This window comes from Pongo abelii, chromosome 10 (genome assembly GCF_028885655.2).
Source record: "Pongo abelii isolate AG06213 chromosome 10, NHGRI_mPonAbe1-v2.0_pri, whole genome shotgun sequence".
NCBI lineage: Eukaryota > Metazoa > Chordata > Mammalia > Primates > Hominidae > Pongo > Pongo abelii.
The window spans coordinates 29628500-29641098 of record NC_071995.2 but is presented as its reverse complement, the minus strand read 5'-3'; the positions used below and the strand labels follow the sequence as shown (position 1 = coordinate 29641098).

Sequence of the window (12599 nt, the reverse complement as noted above, 5' to 3'; positions counted from 1 at the left end):
GTCTGTGGCTTTGTTCTAGAATGGCTGAGGTCAAAGTCTGACCTCAGATAAGTAGGGAAATACAGTAAATACATCCTTAGAGATTGTAAACTAGAATATTCAAAAATAACAGGTTTGCTTCACCACTGCATGAGGATGAGGCTTAGCCACATTGTAAGTCCATGTTTTCCTATTTTGTGGCATTGCCATTAAGCACATTAAAAAAAAGAAAAAACTCACTAAGCACTTCTCAAAAATATTTACTGACTACAAAAAAAAAGTCTGTGTGCACTCTGGGAATGTTCCTTGGGTGATTTACTATCTAGTAAAGAAAATAAAACATAGCCCTCTGAAGTGATAAATGTACTTATAAACAACCTAATAGCATATGGAGTAACCGTAAATAAACGTTAAAACCATATTCTACCAAATTATATGTTCCTGAAAAGACCATGTTAAAGGGTTCTTAAATTTATAAGAGATGAAACAATGTCATAGAAAAAGTATCATAATTATAATAGCATAGCATTTCTGAAATGTATTCACATAAACCTTGGTATTAGCATAAATCAAAAGAGGTCATATACTGCCTAACTTTGCAAGAAAGTATGAAGATTTAGCATACAGTCTTGAATCTCTTACAATAATAAATGAGTAAGAATTGTATGGCCAAGTGAATATAGTCAGCCCTCTGCATCTGTAGGTACTGCATCCAGGGATTTAACCAACTGGGGGTAAAAAAGTATTAGGAAGAAATAAAATGCAACTGCACTGAACATATATAGACTTTTTCTCTTCTTATTATTATATTGTATTATTATAATACAATATAACAACAATTTACATAGCATTCACATTGTATTAGGTATTATAACTAATCTAGAGATTATTTAAAGTGTACAGGAGGATGTGCACAGGTTATATGCAAATACTGTGCCATTTTATATCAGGGACTTGAGCATTTATAGATTTTGGTACCTAAGGGAGGTCCTAAAGCCAAGCCCTTACAGATACTGAGGGACAACTGTATTTAGAATAAATGTTTAACTTTGCACAATGGCAGTATCGTAGCCAATGAGGTTTATCCAAGGCGGAATTACTGCTGACAGAACAGATGTTTGCTTAAGAGACATTATGCAGAATCATGAGAACCTAAGCACCTAAATTTAAGGTGGACTTTTAATCCATTTTCTGGCATTAATACTTTTTTCTACAGCAAATCTGTTTAATGATGCTCATTTGCTTAAAGCATGGAATTATTTTTACATTTATAAGCATATTTTTTTATTTTCTATGTGCTAAAATATATGAAGTTTATTTGCTTAAATTCACCAAAACACTTTACTTGATTTTTCTTTTAAAAACATTTTAAATTTCTAAACTAACTGTTTACAAATTCTAAATACCTTAAAAAGCATTTGGAACAGAAAAACTTATTTTACTTACCAAGTCAAGTCTAAGATGCATATTTCATCACACCTTAAGATTTCTGAATTAGGTGGTATTAAAATATAATTTAGTCTTTTCTGTCCCCTCAAAACCTATCAGTAAATTGATGGCATTCCTTAAACATCTATGTCATCTTGGACTTGAGGAAGTACTAGCAACTACTTTAAATGTCTACTACTGTGGATGATGAGTAATGTAGCAAGGCGGAAGAAAAACATTCTCACTGGCATCAATTAGTTTGTAGATTTTGAAAATGATATTCTCCCAATGACTTCAAAACTGTTCCATTTAGTTCCAATAAATAAAATGACAATTTGATTTTCTCAATTATTAGAAGAGGGATAAGAAAATGACATAAGCCCTTTAAAATAAAAGCCAGCACAAAATTTCCAAAAACAGTACCTATATTGTTAATTCTCATAACTGCCTCCAATTCTTGGCATTTTTTGAGACTAAAATGTCAGTTAATTTTCTCATTGCTACTGTTATTCCATAACAAATAATTGAAAAAGAAATTTTGTTGGAGACAGGGTCTGGCTCTGTCACTGAGGTTAGAGTACAGTGGTGCAATCACAGCTCACTGCAACCTCAAACTCCTGGGCTTAAGCAATCCTTTAGTCTCAGCTTCCCAAGTAGCTAGGACAACAGGTGCACACACCATGCCCAGCAGCTAATTTTGTTTTTTTGTTTTTTTTTTTTGAGAAATGGGGTCTCACTAAGTTGCCCAAGCTGGTCTCGATTTACCTGGGCTGAAGCAATCCTCCTGCCACAGCCTCCCAAAGTGTTGGGATTACAGATGTGAACCACCGTACTAATAATCAAATTATTAAGTTGTACATTTTCCCCTCATGGTTAGAAAAGTAATAAATTGTTTTTGTTTCTATTAAAAACTGAATATTTAGGTGATAAAATTAATAAAATTTGTATACTCTTCTCATTGTTTAAACGGTATCAAATAAGCTAGTTTTTAAAATAAAAAAAGAGTTAAAGCTACTTTCATTTTTAAAAATAAATTTTTATTTTTGTGAAATGGCCCTTATTTTACTTAAGTTGCTGACTGCTAATCAGAGAATAAAGATAGTGAATGAGGAGAAACAGTATAAAAGTGAAATGTTTATTCTATAAATCAATACTTTAGTGAAGAAAGAAAAATGACTTCAGGTGCTTATTAGGAACATCAATTATGGTATTGGTAATCAGTATCTGCAAATACCAATAAAAAAAGGTGCAAATACTGATAAAAAAGGTACAAATACAAGTTATATGTTTCAGTGCACAGAATTAAATAAGTAGTAACCCTACAGATATGCTTGTGATCACTGCACTCACCCCTACACACGGACATAAAACTAGTTCATCATCTTCTCTAAAAAAATAAATTAAAAAAATGAAGCTTGTCAACTTTAGTGGCTCTTAGGCAAATGTATGATCAATTTTCTATAAAACTCAAGGTGAAAATAAACAATAAAAAAACTACTTGAAAAAACCATCTTTCTCCAAACATTTTTTTCATTTCAACAATTCTTACAGACACAGACACCCGTTAAGTGCTTAATAACAGTATACAAAAATAAACAAAACATGGTCTTTTCCTTCAAGTTTTATTGCTATGAGATTGAGAACTCCAGGTCCCAGCAATCTACTACTAATTCCATAAAAAATAAGTATCCTCATGGAAAGCACGTGTTTAACCCTTCTTACCACACATAATTCCCTTTAATAGCAATCAACAGGGAAAAGAATCTAAGAATATGGTATTAACAATGGTATAGCTTTTAGATGTCTCAAAAATCCCTTACAGAACAAATTTTTAAAAAAATAGAAGCACAAACTGACATATTCCTACCACAAATCTATATCCCTTTTGAATGCCAAAATATGAACAGGTGAAGACAAACCATCAATAGTCCCAAGACGTGTATGGCATCCGAATCTGTGCAGGAAAAAAGATAAAAGTAATAGGACATCAGACAGACACGGCAACTCTGAAATGGCTAACAGAAACTCACTGGAGAGGTCAGCATGCCAAGATAAGAACAGTAGCTGAAACTGAGAGAGGTCTACACAATTTCAGGTAAGTACAAGTGGTCTTCAGTAAGGAGTCAGTGGGCCCAAAAAACTCTAAATACTTTCCAGATAAAGCCTGACACTGAAGATAAATTGCTGGGAAAATCCAAATTGACCAAACCAGAGACAATAGAGAGAGAAGAAAGAGAGGGTCAAGATAAAAGTGGAGGAAGCAAATGAAGTCAGAAAATTATAAAATGTTGCCACCATATTTTTTTATCAGACAAAAACACAGGATTTTAAAATGAGAGAAAAAAACTATCTTAAATGACTCATTTAAAAAGTTTAAGAGAACTAATTTCATGGAAAAACAACAGAAGAACATTAGTTGAATCCCATACAATGCTATTATATGAAAAAAAGAAGGACCAGAATGACAGCCCTACAGAAAATAAAAGAATAGCAAAAAAAAAAAAAAAACCTGGTGTGAGTTGGCTGAAAGTAAAAATAAATAATAAAATAAAAAGAAAGATTAAAAACTCAACACAGTAAGCTAAAAGATACTCAGAAAATGATAAAATAAAGAACAACATAAACCAAAGTTAGAACAACTCAGAAATGATGAGAGATTTTAGAAAAGAATTATGACAGAATAAATCATTTCAGAAATGATGATTTAAACTAAAGAATAAAAGGGAGAGCAAATTTTAGATCAAAAAGAAATGAAGCAATAAAAAGGAGTCAAGTAAAGACAAATGTAGAAGGCAAAGACTATCCAACATACAAATAACAGGAGTCACCATAAGGAAGACACAGTCAGAGAATAAAACAAACATTAAATTTATAATGTAATAACTTCTTAAAACTGTAAAGTAAGAAATTGAAACTACATATATTAGAAAGACATATTGTAAACCTAGAGGAATCAACCAAAAATAACCAAAAGCAGGATATAACAAGAAACTGGAAAAAGAATTAGATTGGTATTAGACTTTGACAGCAATGTTTTATGATAGAAGAAAATAATGTATTTCAGATGTTCATAGAAAGAATAAGGAATTTCTATATGAGTCACTATGAAAAGGCCTCCAAGAAATAATCTTAACTAAATAAATATTTAGTACACTATTATCTAAATGAGCCAGAAGGAAGGAGATATATGTATATTTATCATTGGCTTTGGTTTGCATTATAAAATATTCTACAAGGATTAAAAAAAAAAGGAATTACCTGTTGAGGGCAAAAAAGAACTAGATGGATGTAGCAGAGGATGAGGTGTAGACTTTTCACTATATATCTTTATTTACTATATGCAGTTTTTGATGCTTGAATCACTTGAACACATTAATTAACTGGTATCAGCCAGTAATTTAGCATTTTTGAAACTTTCCTGGATTGAAGATTATTGTTCTAAAATTTAAGGAAGTCAAATAAGTGAAGCAAAACAGATGAAATGCAGAAATTCATGAAAACTACTGTATAAAGCAAAATTTTCAAGTTCATTACTTGGACCTGAAAGTCTTATTTTTAAGAATATACAAGGCCAAGTGTGGTGGCTCACGCCTTTAATCCCAGCATTTTGGAAGGCCAAGGTGGGCAGATCACCTGAGGTCAGGAGTTCGAAACCAGCATGGTGAACATGGTGAGACCGCGTCTCTACCAAAAATACAAAAATTGGCCGGGTGTGGTGGTGCATGCCTGTAATTCCAGCTGCTTTGGAGGCTGAGGCACAAGAATCGCTTGAACCCAGGAGGTGGAGGTTGCAGAGAGCCAAGATCATGCCACTGACTCCAGCCTAGGCAACAAGAGCGAAACTTCTTCTCAAAAAAAAAAAAGAATATACAACTGACACATAAAGTAAAATACCCTTAACATGTTGTTCTTTCTATATAAATAATTCTACCTGTTTGGTTTGAATAAACTTTTCTACATGATATAGACATGTTTTAATGAATGTAAATGCTTATTATGGCAATGTTTATTATTCTAATAGAGTTTGACAAAGAGGTCTTCCAAATTTTAGTATTTAACCTATGAATTGAATAATTCAATCATTCAATTAGCTTTGAAATAAGAAAGAAAATACTTGACCATATCTCACAATGATTCATCTCTCAAACAGTGACTCTCCTTTTATAAGGCCTATGAAGAGGATGGGATTCCTAACAACAGAAATACATACATTTCCCAACATCAAATCTAATCTAAAATATACTACTAAAAGAAATGCATGTAAGACCAACTAAAATATAAAATCCTTATTCTTTCATTTTTTACAAACATTCCATTTATTAATTACTACTCTTTCTCTTGTCAGACTAAAATTCTGACAAAGATACATCTTCAGAGTGTTTAGTCATGCCAAAAAATATGTGAATAAACAGAATGTCTTCAAGTGATGCTTAATGTGTACTAATATTTCCTTCAGCATTTTCCAATCCTACATAAGACCGCAAACTATATTTTGGGTTACCTACGCGTAACTGCTAAATTCTCTACATACCAGATCATCAAGCTAACTATTCTGGGTAGTCAAGCAACTGATCTAATCTACCCTTTAACCAACTTTATAAAGCACAATTATTATAGTAGCCTCTTGCCAAGTGCCCAATGTCCAACACCTGATTAGTACTTATTTTTAAAGAGTACATGAAAAAATTTAGACTAATATCTACTGGTACTTAAATAATACAGTCTGTGAAATCAGCAACAGAATGTAAGTAGTTGTCTGGGACTGTATAAATCCATTTATAGGTAAATTTAAGGTCCTCTGAAACACTTTATTTTCATAAAACAGTATTTTTTTAATTAAATTTTCAAGCCAAATAATCAAGCTGCTGTAGCCAGGAGGCACTACAATAGAAAATGGAATGTGAAAGAATAAGTCCAGTGTAACTTATTCCATAAGTTTACACAAAAAATTCCCAAAGTTAGCCATAGATACCAATACTGACGACTATCAGAGATAATAATTTTATAACCAGCTGTGTCTGGTAACTGAATTTTTAGAAATGTGGCAGCATGAGGACATGTGCTATCTGATGAGCTGCCAAGTTACCTGAGTGCTTGTCACAGGTGTTGACCCACTTGTTACAGGAGTCAAAGAAAGGAGACAAAAGGGACTGGAATCCAAGTTGTACTAAAATGAGGAGTTCTCTATTCAAGTTTTGTAAAAGTCCTTTAAATAGCTATTTCTGATAAATGCAGCATGACTCACTTGTCTTCCTCTGGTTAGGCTACACACCCTCGACAGAACAGGAAAAGGGGACATAGCACACACCCCCATTGTACTATAGAGTTCACAGTATTTATTTCCTTTTGTTATGGCACATTCACGCCTCTCCACCTATCCTGGTAATTAGACCATATCACATAAAATAACACTGTTAGAATTCTCCGTAATCATTAATGTTGTTTTTAAAAAGTGTGTTTAAAGGTTTTACAAACATTCCATTTATTAATTACTCTTTCTCTTGTCAGACTAAAATTCTGACAAAGATACATCCAAAACCTGGCCTAAGTAGAGGGGTAGATTTTCAAAATTGAAAATTCAGAGCCCAGTATTCTGAAATCAGGTGAAAATATTTAGAATTTTCATGGTGAGAAATAGCTATAAATTTTGTTTTCCTTTTTCTATATTGTCCACATTTTCCAGACTAAACATACTATTTTTATAAATACATACACATACTAACATTTCTTAAGGAGAAAGAACTTCTCAGCTAATTTAATCTAGCAATATCTTACTGGACTCCTAAATGTTTTGCTTTATTTAGGATACCACAGAGATGCAGGCACCAGTATATTGTTCCTGTCATCATAAATAACTCTTTTCATTTCTTTAAGCTTCACAAACATTTAAAATACCTGTACGTTAGATACCTTGATATTAAAAAATTGCCATATTCTACAGAAAATATGTCATAAATAAGATTCAATTATCTAAAGGATGACTGGCAGACCATAAATCCAAACAAGAAATTTAATATATATTCACTGTTTGTATTAGTCCATTTTCACACTGCTGATAAAGACATACCCAAGACTAGGCAACTTATAAAAGAAAGAGGTTTAATGGACTCACAGTTCCACTTGGCTGAGGAGGCCTGACAATCATGACGAAAGTGAAAGGCATGTCTCACATGGCAGCAGACAAGAGAAGAGGACTTGCGCAGGGAAACTTCCCTTTATAAAACCATAAGAGCTCATGAGACATTTACTATCACAAGAATAACACAAGAAAGACACATCCCCATGATTCAATTATCTGCCACCAGGTCCCTCCCACAACATGTGGGAATTATGAAAGCTACAATTCAAGATTTGAGTGGGGACACAGCCAAACCATATCACTATTTAAAAACTTAATTTGCTAATATTTCATCCTATACATATTTAACATACAGTAGCCTCCTTTGACACTCACAAATTTAATCACATCTCTTATTCCTAAGAAATTATTAGGTAGAAACGACTTTGTGTTAGTCTGAAAGAAGTCCATAACCCCCAGAAAGAACTGGATTGCAGAAAGGTCAAATAGGGAAGCCTAAGATTTCTAAATTCTTCCTGAATCAGGTATTTACAGTACAATGTAAATATTTTTGTTGAAAATACACTTTCAGAATATCTAACACATACACATAAATATGCACAATCTTAGTAAATATAAAGCAGATATAGAGATTTATGTATTATCTCCCATTTCGAATTATCCATATATTTTGATGCATCCTTCCTCTATCTAGAATGACTCCATGGGAGCTCATTAACCTGTTTCCACCTCCCCCCCAAAAAAAACTGACTCAAAGTTACCTGTTTCAAATTAATGTATTTTAACTTTGATATCAATTTCCTGATGTAGCTACAACAAAGAATAACTAAAATTTAAAAGGTTGCTTTCTATCCCACTTCCAGATTAAAATTAAAAAGACACATTTCTCCCTATTTCTATCAATAAATAGAGATAAAAAGTTTGGACATTTTATTAAAACAAATGTCAGAGGATTCTGGAACGGAGAGGGAAGGCAGACTAACTAGGGACCTGGGAATCCAAGGAATGACAAAGCAGTGAGTTCCGTGAGTTTTCTTTTAGCCTCATATATCCCAAACTGGGGAGTGGAATAGCCAGCAACCAGGAAACACCAACAGGCACAAAAGCCCCAATAAAAGTCAATCCTCTGTAACAAAAGGGCCATGAAAGGCACAATCTAGCAAGACAGAAAGCTTTTAGACAATAAACACCCTACACCAACCAAATACCATGGGAAAAAAAAACACACATGGCCCTAACTTTGAAACTTTTAATCCATAGTAAACAATGACTCAAACAAAATACTTTCTTCTAAATAGTCATAGTGTAGGCCTATTGAACAATGTCCCTATAGGACACTGAAAAGACACACTGCTCACCTTTTTCCTTATTTCCAAGTTTCGCCTTTATTTTTAAACCACCTCTGTCACAAAAGGCCGAGTACTGAGCCTAGATTTCCACTCTTGCCCAGCAACAATGAAGTGCCCATAGATGACCTCGATGTGGTATCGGAGAAAACCAAGTGGTTGTGAAGACAGTTTTAGGACTTCTATCCCCATCCAAAAGGAAAAAGACTCTCTCTCCCTCCTTTCCTGTGTCAGAGGAAGCTGAGTGGGAAGCCAGAACTTTTATAACTATCCAGAGGTAAGAAGATCTCACCTAATCTCATGGTAAGGCACCCGTGGAACAGTAATAAGGTGTCTCTCCCCCTCCCAGCCAGGGATGTATCTGCTAAGGCCTGTGGGAGCCCTGAAATCCCACCTTATCTCAGGAGTAAGGCAATATCCCTCCTACCCGGGGTGTCAAAGGGGGCTGAGTGGAAAACTTGTCATTTTACTTGCACCTGACATTAACAAAATGGTTAATCTTTTCCCCAACTATACAGTATCAGATGAGGCCTGCTAAAATACAAGATTTAAATAAGATCCGAGGTATCATACAAAATACCCAAAATATGCAGGATAAAATTAAAAAAACACTCATCATACTAAGAATCAGAAAAATCTCAATTTGGGTAAGAAAATACTATCAATAGTAACACTGAGATGATACTTTTCTAACAAGGATTTTAAAGCAACCATAGTAAAAAATGCTTCGGCAGGGAATTATGAACATACTTGAAACAAACAGAATAGAAAGTTTCAGCACAGAATGGAAGATATGAAGGAGAACTAAATGGAAATTTTAGAACTGAAAAATACAATAACCAAATAAAAAACAAAGAATTGGCACATCAAATGAATGGAAGGGACTGAGGATAGAAATCCTTTCCTCAGAGATGGTACGGTGACACATAAACTGAACAGTATGCCTACTTTAACTTCAATTTGGCTATGAGACCTCCTGGTACATTTTTCTATAATTTATTTAGCCAAGGTGTTTAACACTCCGTAAGTTACTCTTTTATTCCCATGCTATAAAAAGGAGAGAGAAGCCTATTGGTCCTAAAATGAAGTCATCTGAAAAAAGTTTTCTTTGAAAGTACTGATTCCTACAAAAGGAACTAGCTTTGAAGACTCAAGTCATCACTCCTAGATTATCACTATTAATAGTAAATGTAGTGAGACAACAATGATAATGCCAGATAGCATTTATATTGGTCATTAATGTAAAAACAACCCAAAGTGATATATGTTAGGTCTCACATAGTCTCTCTGATATGTTACCGTTCCCTTTTATAGAGGGAAAAACTGAACTCTCAAAGATGTATGTCTCACTAAAGGGTCCAGAATAAGTCATTCAATAGAGACAAAGAAACACAAAGTTATCTCATTATTCAGTACTATGCCTTTTAATCAGCACCATAATTCCAAGGATGAGATCAGTAAGTGTGGCTATACACAATGTAATTAGTCCTTGGGGAGCAGGGTACATGATACTAGTTTATCTATTCATTCATCCAACAGTATTCATTGAAAATGCACTATATGCCAAGTACTACTGGGAAGGAAAACTTCTTAATCTCAAGGAATTTACACTGTAGTGCATAAAAGACAGAAGATAAATCAAAATAAAATAACAGGTAGGAATAAGTGATATAGAAAAGAAAAAAATAAAAAGGGCTAGGGGATGCTGAGCAAGTACAAAGGGCCTTATTTTATACAGCATGATTAAGAAAAGCCTCCACAAGAGTAGCATTTGAGCAAATATCAGAAGGAAGCTAGAGTTCAGCGAGAGCTGTTAAAAGTATAATTTCCAAAGAGTTAATCTGACTCATGTAAATACCAACTGAAGATATACCAAAGATTTATTATGTTCATTTACTAATGAATTAATCATTTATCTTAAGACTGAATGAATATTAAGACTGGTTCAAGAAGCATTTGAAGAACAGGATTTATATAGGAAATTTAACAACGGAGTGTTAACTAAGAGCACTAGGTTAGAGACAAAACTGGTTAATATCCTATTAGACCGAATGAATAAGATGCTAAGACTGGTTTAAGCAGCGTGTGAAGAACAGGATTTAGATAGGAAATTTAACAACATGGAGTGTTGGACTAAAAGCACTAGGTTAGAGATAAAACTTGTTAATATCCTACAGGGCAATTAATTATATTCTTTGAAGTTATCTTTTCTAACAGACAGAATTATTTGCATCTCTTCAGGGGAAAAAAATCTATAAATTAACATGTAACTTCACTACATCTGAGACTTTTATTCAAGAATAAACAGTGAGTTAAATAAAGTACATTCTCCTAAGTACTCCTGAGGTGGGCACATTAAACAATGTCATCACAGGCGCCGAAAACACACACTGCCTGCGTTTTTCTTATTTCCAAGTTTTGTATTTTTAAAAAACTTATCTACAGGAGGAACAGCATTCCAGGCAGGGGTATGTGAGTGAATCATGGACCATACCCTTCCAATAGGCAAAGAATGTCCTTCCCCACACATACTCACACATTCACCTATACCTTATTGTAAAGCCTGGTGTAAATAAATGCCTGAGGGTAAACTGGAGAAGCCTGAAAATGTATATTGGAAAGAAAATAGGAATTGAGTCTGGGATTTGATTTGATTTACATTTTTAAAACACTACTCTTACCTGCTGAATTAAAAACTCATGAAGGAAAAGAACAAGGGTGGAAGCCAGAAGACCACTTAGGAGACTATTACAGAGATCCAGGCAAATAAACAAGTAAATATATAATTTGTCAAATGTACAAGGTGCTAGGAATAAAAATAAAGCAGACTATGATAAGGTGGATGGAGAGGATGTCAGCATTGTCTGGAAAGGCTTATCTGATAAGGTAATACTTGAACAGAGACTTGAAGGCTATGAAGAAAACCATGCAGGTATCTGAGGGAATCTGAGCACTCTGGACATTAGGAAAAAGAAAAATGACTGAGGAAAAAGAGGCAAGGAAAAGAGAGGAAGAAGGGACATAAGGGAACACAGGGACTTGAAAACCAGTTTAAGGACTTGGCTTTTAGTGTGGGAAAGATAAGAAGCCAACGAAGGTTTTAGAACAGAATAATGACATGACCAGCTTTAAGTTTCAATCAGATCACAGTGGCTGCAATGGGGGGAATGGTCTGCACATGGGCAGTGACAAAAGCAAAAGACTAGTTAGAATATACTTTAGTCATCCAAGGGAGAAATAATGATAATATACAATATGTTGATAGCAGTGACCATGATGATAAATGGTTGAAACCTGGATATTCTGAAGGTACAGCCAACAAGTCCTGCTAAAGAAACAGACATTAAGTAAGTACAAAAAGGAATGAGTAAGTTTTAGTCTTAGCAATTAGAACGATGGAGTTGCCATTTACTGTGTTAGACTGTAGAAGAAATAAATAAGAAAATTTAGGAAGGAGAAAAGGAGACAATTTATTTTAAAAAGTTAAGTGCCTCAGTTCTGGATTACAGGATTCTAAATGTAATTCAAATGTAATTATTATAACAAAACTTAGAATAAACAGTTCCCAAAATGTATCCATCAGAAACAGAATATTTCTTACCAAATTGTTTGAGCCTCAAACTACTAATCCTCAGGGCTGCTCACAGACTCATATTTTTCAAAATGGGCATCTTCCCATTAATTTAACCCATGTTGGTCAGTTTTATATATTTAAGCAAGTATCTGATTCTTCATTCATAAGATGCTCATTATGCACTTTTTGAAAT

The 12599-nt window shown here is 33.9% G+C and overlaps 1 protein-coding gene across 1 annotated transcript in view; it reads right to left on the bottom strand.

Moving 5' to 3' along the window:
• The window catches only part of CCDC91 (coiled-coil domain containing 91), a gene marked incomplete at its 5' end in the record, with an annotated part of 278933 nt that overhangs the window by 215934 nt on the left and 50400 nt on the right, over nt 1–12599 (bottom strand).